The following is an 8,251-nucleotide window of genomic DNA, read 5'->3' as shown; positions in this document are numbered from 1 at the left end:
GAATAGTGGGATTGACCATAACATTATAACGCCCTCGCGGCTGAAAGAGCGAGCATGTTTGGTGGGACGGAGATTCGAAACAACGACCCGCAGATTGCGAGTCGAGTGCCCTAACCACCTGGCCATGCCATGGCTTACATTAGAACTATTGTTATCAGAACACCAGGTTAATCGCTTTTTATAAAATCAATATTCCAGTCTGATGGCCATGATTGTGCATCATTACTCGAAGGAGCGGGACCAGCCTCTTCCTGCTTTATCAATATCCATTGCAAGGCCGCTTGTGTTTCGGTGAAATTAGTCACAACCGAGTTTAGTGATTATTTGCTGATACTGTTGGTGATATTAAACAACCGAATATAATATTTGCTAATACATTTGTCTGACTTTTTATGACAGAAGATGTATACGTAGCCTGATAAACAGCTCTTACTTTTCAATGGTTAAAAGCTAGAGCGCGGAAACCAAGGATTTGGGGAATTAACGGAAGCTGAAGTCCACGAGGACAATTTGTCCAAATGTATGATGTAATTCAAAGATCCTATGAGTGAAGCCAAACCACATGTGACAATATGTCAACTACTCTGTATCTGTTATATTCAATGTCGATGAGACCTTTCACACAACACCAGGGATCATTAGACTGGCTGGTATATGACAGACATAGCAGTAATCCAAGAGCTATTTGTCCCCCAGTGGCATAGTGGTATGTCTGAGGACTTATACCGCTAGAAACCGGGTTTCGATACCCGTGGTGGACATGTACAAAACTGTTGTGGTGTAGACTAGAATATGTAAGTGAAGTGTAGATATTATTAATTTTATTTAGATAATTTAGAAATCAGAATTAAGGAAAGGATTAACAGAACGATATAATTTTATTCTAACACCAATTTTTTTTTCACTTTGATTAACTTCACTAACATTCAAAATAACTGGTGAACCAACAAACTAATCTTTTTTGTTCCTGGAACGAGGTCCTCCCGTGGCTTATCGGTATGTCTGAAGGCTTACGATTCTCAAAATCGGGTTTCGATACCCGTGGCAGGAAGAGCACAGATAACCTATTGTGTAGCTCTGCGCTTAACTACAACAATATCTAGAACGGGTCAAGCAACCACAGCGTTAACTAGAGAAAATATTAGTCTAAGAACCTTTGAGCGAAATAAGTTATAATTTGTCAACCACATCGTCTCAGCTATATCCAATGCTGACAAGACCCTTCGTTCAGTACCAGTGCTCATTAGGCCGGTTGAGATACGACAGGCATAGTTCTGGTCAAGACTGACCTTGTTTTCCTTTGCAGAAGGTCTTATAAAATGAAAGTGCGGTGTCGGGCAATAAAACGTTACCATACTCGTCTGATTGCCCATGATCGATGGTTGAGGAAGTAATTCAAAGGGCTACCTGGAACACCAGTTTTGTAAAGTGCGTTCAGTCTTTTTCCCACTGTTTAGTTTCATGGTTTGAATATACCTACAGGCTCAAGGTATTTGTTTCATATTTTATTTGTGGATTTTAAAAATATATTCTACAGTCTGATGCAAAAATCGTATACTACCAAGAAAAAAAAAGTATCTTTCTGACTGTGATTCTTTTCAGTCAAGTAAGCATTCCACTAATCGTTTCTTCTTCTTCTCTACCACGGTACTTGTTTGGGATGTTATTGACCTCGCAATAACTTTTTGTGAACAATTTGTCTAATATCAGTGCTGTATGTTTCAAGCAGCTGCCACCCTCTCCCCCCTTCAGTGGCACAGCGGTATGTCTCCGGACTTAGAACGCTAGAACCCGGGTTTTGATACCCGTGGTGGGAAGAGTACAGATAGCCCATTGTGTAGCTTTGTGCTTAACTTCAAACAAACAAATCAAACAGCTGTGAGGTCAGGTTGTATAAAACAATCATATTGGGTCTCGACTTTTGTATCACCTTTTTTTGTCGCCTTGCACATACGCCTAATAATAAAATAATAAGTTATAATAGTATATATATATACTTTCATTCATGATACTTAAAAATCATAAAAGATAGCAGAAGATAAAGACGCCCTCTCACCAGGAGTGAGCTGATGTAAATAATCGTAGTTTAATGAACTCTTCCCGTCGCATATAATTATCATGATAATTATGTCAATTGTTCAACATAACGTGAAAGCTTCTTGGAGAGAGTATGTATAATGTAGTACCGTGTGTATTGTTGTGAGATGTGGTCACAGCTAGTACAACAGTACAAAGGAAGTATAAGACGCACTGTTTCAATTAATGTGTGATTTTCAGGATGAACGTTGGGAGTCTAAATACGCACACGCTTGTTTTTCATTTGTTTTGTTTTTATATATATATATTAGAGTCAACGTATATACTGGCTCTGGTAATAACATTTTTGTTAACATTTCTATTTCGTAGTTGCAATCTATTTGTTTATTGTTAAGCACAAAGCTACATGATGGGCTGTGGAAACCCAGTTTTTGGCGTTGTCAGCCTTTACTGCTGAGCTACTAGGGGGCAGTTGTAATTTTAAATGTTTTTCACGTTCTTTAAAAATAGAGCTAGAACCATGACCACCGATAACATACATTCACTTGTTTTTGGTTTAATCTGAAAAACACATAAAAAATTAAAGAGTGTTTCAGTGGTGTATGGAAGCGAAAAATGATGTTTCATATTTCGTGTATTGATTTGTGTTGAATAACTTCTCTTTGTGCCCTCTCCATTAGGGTGCTTGAATTTACCATCGCACGAGACGGCTCCAGCCAGTTTTAGACGCATCAAGTATTGATCTGCAAGTGGAGGAATTTTTTTTTTAATTAAGTATATTCATCGAACATACACATTTAATATATTGCAGGATTGTAATTCATATTATTTGTGTATAGTAAGATTCTGATGAATTTTAGTCCAACTGTGTAAGCATTCATTCGATTTCAAGCTGGACAACTTTCTGCTTACGAGGCTGTAATGTAGAGGCTGAAAAGTACTGTGACGTATGGTGATGTACCGTTATATTACGCCTTGCGGGTTGGTTTTGGATAGTTAGAGGCAAAAGCTGCATTGGCGGAGGTGAGGTTTGAGATCGATAAAGTCACGTGATTGACGAAGTTGTTTGCCACAAACGCTGCTTTCTGATTTGCCACCTGATAATATTGTGTTTGCATGTTATGATCTCCGTAGGATTGTTATGAATAGAAACATGTATTTTCGTTTCGTGAGTATTATTACATCATACCATTTTGAAACCAGTGTGTTGCAAAATATTAATTGGTTGTGGTTTTACTGAGGTTACGTCCGTTACGATTGTCATTATAGTTATTCACGTGTACCTTACTCTATCAGTATCGTGTAACACTAACAGTAACTCTCACTGACTCGGTGACAAAGAACTGTAAAATCTAAGTTTTTTTTTTTTACAAGAAGTAGAAGTTTAGCAGCCAAAAGGTAATTCACTTTGGAACAAAATGAATACTTTATTTTTGGAAAGGTTAGGTGTTTACGTTATAACAAAATGACAATTTTATTTTGTACAGAACTGCTCAAACACACAGATTATTTGTAACTTAGTTATGCTGAGCAGAAGTACAAGTAAAGTCTTAACGATAATTTAAAAGAACTATATATTAATAATCACAATTTGGTATAACAAACTGATTGAAAACTATATGATTTTCTTATATTCGGAAATATCAAGTTTTCAAATTTGTGCATTTAATTTTAACACTGTACATGTGTATTTAAAGAAAACGATGTTTATTATTATTCATAACAAATATAAATGCACACACCCACATACCTAAAAATGTGCTAGAATGGTGATTAAAAAAAAAACCAGTGAAATATGAGCATAGGTAAAAACCCCCGATTTGTATTTTCCAGAGAATTTATAAAATTGTTGATCAAGCATGGCCTAGCTAGTGGCTACCATGCAGGTTTGTGGATTGGTTGATCCAAGGTTTACACATGAACATACTCCACACATTTAGCTGTGGGCTCATCATAAGGGTGACAGTCAGCCCCATTATTCAGTCCAAAGCTGGACAAAGCCCACCTGGTAATGGATGCTACTGTCTGAAGGTTGTGTGAGCTGGCTATTTAGCTCTTGTGTTGTGTAAGGTGCCATTCAGTTGAAACATAAATCTGATATTATACCATAAAATTGATATTATCAAAACAATGATGTAGAATAAACCAGTTTCAGAGAAAACACATTTTGTAACTGCTGATGTGTTTTGTTTGTATCATCTTATTATGAGAATGTAAGAAAGTATAAACAAATTTACTGTGTTTCATGATAGCATGTCCATAGCTGGTAGTTGTATAAGGTTATAAATATGTTGTGACATGTATTTTATTGTTCTGATTCTGCACACTAGCCTTCAGCTACTTTAATCAACAACTGATAATTAATTTGATATTTCTGTTGGTGGAATTTAAAGAAATGTGCAGTATTACTGCACAGTTGATGTCAGTAGTGATTGTAATTTTATTTACAACTTACAAGTACCATAGAATCTTCATGTGAAACAAACTTGCATATATGTATCTAACACCCAATCTATGAGTCAATGAGACAGAATTTAGGGATTTGGTTGGCCACAGGGGAGTGTCACAGTTTCTGGTGTTCAAATTAAAACCAAATAAAATGTATTCTGATAAAGGGCTTAGTCTGTTAAACTAAAAAAAAACCCATGTCATTGCCAAAAGAACTTACTTCTCTATAGTGTTCAGTCACAAAGATGGGGAGTTTAAGGGATTGGCTGGACTGTTACCTTCATGCACAAAATAATAAAATTGTTCATGTTAAGGCAAGTTCTACATTTAGCTACCTTAGTAGCAAGTAAGCTTTGTTTAATCTTTCTTAGCTATCACTATCAACAGAACTCTTAAAAACCACAGTGAAAATGGCTTTATATAGCTGAGAAACCAGATATTGTATGGCACAACATGTATTACCTTTACCATGTTTTGTCTGGGATGTTGAATCAACAAGGAGTTCAAATACCTGCTCAGAATTAAAAGAAAGAATGTACCAGAAAGCTTTTTTTTAGTAGGCAAACCATCAGTTATGTCTTCCTGACTTGCAGACACTGGGTGTTAAATGTATATAGACGTCACGTGAATTCTGTCTTTGTACTCTTACAGATAATCTAGACTTAAATGGGGATAGTGGATGCAGTGCTGCTGAAGCTGAAAATATTTCTATTCCACCTTCTCTTTCTTTAGTGGTTTGGTGCTCTACACCATTAGTGACATCTGGTGGTGAAGACAACCGACTCATTTCTTTTCCTTCTGTGCTAGTTGGAACAAGGAGGTGATTGTTATTTTTACTATCCTGAAGCTTGATATCTTGACACCAAATATTTTAGAATTTTTGATTTACTACTAGAGCCTTTGTTGGAACTTTGAATAATTTTTATTCTTAACTTTTATGTACTGTTTTTTTTTAATTTATGAAATATGTCATTTTAAAAATTTTATAAAGATATTTTGACAGTCAGGATACAATTCATTTGTGTCTTGGTAAAGCACCTGTTAACAGAGTGCATTGAAAGTTGAGGGCTTGAATTTTAAGCCTCTATGAAAAATAATTTAAAGTCTAATTCATTACATTTTTTACCAGTAGTTGTCCACTCATCTCTGAAATGAAAATGAACTGAGTGACAGTTTAAACCATCTATGTTCATACTTGGTTTGGTGTTTGCCTTTTTATGCTTTTATTATTAACCAGAGGTTATGTTGTGTCCTGGATGTGAAATAAAGACTCAACATAAGCCTTGTTCTCTGTGAGAATAATAATATGATGGTTTAGATGTGTACTTGACTGTTTGAGGTTTTGAACCATGACAATTTGTCAGATCATTGTATTTCACATTGTAGATCAAAAGAAGTATACATGGGTTATGTCCAAGCCTGTAAGTAAAGTTTACAGTAGGCCCTTTATTAACTTGTCATTGAACTAAAGAATCCTCACAGTAGAAGCTTTAATGACTTACCAGTTGACCAAAAAAATCTTCACAGTAGACTCTTGACTGACTTGCAAGTTGGCCAAAAGAATTATGCAGATCATTTAGTAATGTAAGAATTGAACAAATGTATCTTCACAGTAGACACTTTACTTACCAGTTGAACAACTGTATCCTCACAGTAGACGCTTTACTTACTTACCAATTGAACAAATGTATCCTCACAGTAGATGCTTTACTTAGTTACCAGTTGAACAAATGTATCCTCACAGTAGACGCTTTACGTAGTTACCAGTTGAACAAATGTATATTCACAGTAGACGCTTTACTTACCAGATGAACAAATGTATCTTCACAGTAGATGCTTTACTTACTTACCAATTGAACAAATGTATCCTCACAGTAAATGCTTTACTTACTTACTAGTTGAACAAATGTATCCTCACAGTAGATGCTTTACTTACTTACTAATTGAACAAATGTATCTTCACAATAGATGCTTTACTTGCTTACTTACCAGTTGAACAAATGTATCCTCACAGTAGATGCTTTACTTGCTTACCAGTTGAACAAATGTATCCTCACAGTAGATGCTTTACTTACTTACCAGTTGAACAAATGTATCCTCACAGTAGATGCTTTACTTACTTACCAGTTGAACAAATGTATCCTCACAGTAGATGCTTTACTTACTTACCAGTTGAACGTGAGGATACATTTAAGTAAAGCATCTACTACTTACCAATTGAACAAATGTATCCTCACAGTAGATGCTTTACTTATTTACCAATTGAACAAATGTATCCTCACAGTAGATGCTTTACTTATTTACCAGTTGAACAAATGTATTCTCACAGTAGATGCTTTACTCACTCACCAGTTGAACAAATGTATTCTCACAGTAGATGCTTTACTCACTCACCAGTTGAACAAATGTATCCTCACAGTAGATGCTTTACTCACTCACCAGTTGAACAAATGTATCCTCACAGTAGATGCTTTACTTACTTACCAGTTGAACAAATGTATCCTCACAGTAGACTGCTTTACTTACTTACCAATTGAACAAATGTATCCTCACAGTAGATGCTTTACTTACTTACCAATTGAACAAATGTATCCTCACAGTAGATGCTTTACTTACTTACCAATTGAACAAATGTATCCTCACAGTAGATGCTTTACTTACTTACCAATTGAACAAATGTATCCTCACAGTAGACGCTTTACTTACTTACCAATTGAACAAATGTATCCTCACAGTAGACGCTTTACTCACCAGTTGAACAAAAGAATCCAAGATGGCAATTATGACTGAATAAGGAATCTTACAAAGGTTTTTATCTATGGTTTTTATAAGTAAAGTTTCAAGTTTCCTAATGGTAATAAGATTATAGAATGTTAAATTACAATTAAGTCTCCTAGTATTATTTTTAATTGTATGTAATGTTTAACCTAATCAAACAGCACTGTGACTACATTTGTATAAAACTAACTGAACAAGCTACAGTTTTTGTTGTTTTTATATGCATTCATTCTTAGGTAAACATCATTTTATAAAAGAAGTGATGACATGTTGCACTAAGACATTTTTTAGATAATAATATTTAGCTTGCATATGAACACAAGAATGTTACTGTATTTTTTCTATATCTTTGGTATCCTAAACTTAACCTGCCTATTTTGTGCAAGTTTTATCATTGAATATTAAACATATACTTTGGTTTGAATAATTGAACTCAACCGTCCACATCACACGAGATTGCACATATGTATACAACCAGTTTATTGTCTCATTTTGCTGTGTTCTGATTTATTATTTTAGGATAATTCAAGTATCATTCATTTGATGTCATATTGTTAAACTCATAAGTTAACATAATCGTTATTGGGGCACAATAGTTATCTTCTGATTTGAGTAAGTTATTTTCAACTTGCTAGTGATTACTAATAAATTAACATAATATAACATGATGTTTTGGGAAAACATGGGACCTATTGGTCCATCTCGGCTGTTCCATTATCTAAATTAAAATATTAAAACAAAAAATCTTAAAGCTAGCCCTTATCATTCATATACTTATCAAAGTTTTTCTTAAACACACTTAAATTTACTGTCTCTACAACATCTGAAGGCAACCCATTCTAAAGGCCAACCACCATTCAAAAAAAATGAAACAGTCTTAGCTGAAGATGACTCCTACCCTGCCAAAATTTACATTTGTGTCCCAAAGTCCTTCTATTCTCACTGTTAAGTTATGGGAAAAAAAGATGATGCATCAACACTATCAATT

At 34.9% G+C, this 8,251-nt stretch overlaps 1 protein-coding gene across 4 annotated transcripts in view; it reads left to right on the top strand.

The window, feature by feature from the left end:
- Positions 1–3,071: 3,071 nt before the first annotated feature.
- LOC106462899 (adenomatous polyposis coli homolog) overlaps positions 3,072–8,251 on the top strand; it is a 43,806-nt gene continuing 38,626 nt past the window's right edge. The window contains exons 1-2 of one of the 4 annotated variants that reach the window (XM_022390304.1): positions 3,072–3,205; positions 5,218–5,305. The gene's annotated coding sequence lies outside the window, so the exon portion shown is untranslated. Of the gene's footprint in view, positions 3,436–5,136; positions 5,306–8,251 lie in introns of all 4 variants that reach the window. The other 3 variants (XM_022390302.1, XM_022390303.1, XM_022390301.1) reach the window with 3 other exon arrangements.

The sequence above is a fragment of the Limulus polyphemus genome, unplaced genomic scaffold (genome assembly GCF_000517525.1).
Source record: "Limulus polyphemus unplaced genomic scaffold, Limulus_polyphemus-2.1.2 Scaffold1278, whole genome shotgun sequence".
Taxonomy (NCBI): Eukaryota; Metazoa; Arthropoda; class Merostomata; order Xiphosura; family Limulidae; genus Limulus; species Limulus polyphemus.
This window is presented reverse-complemented; position numbering and strand designations above follow the sequence as displayed.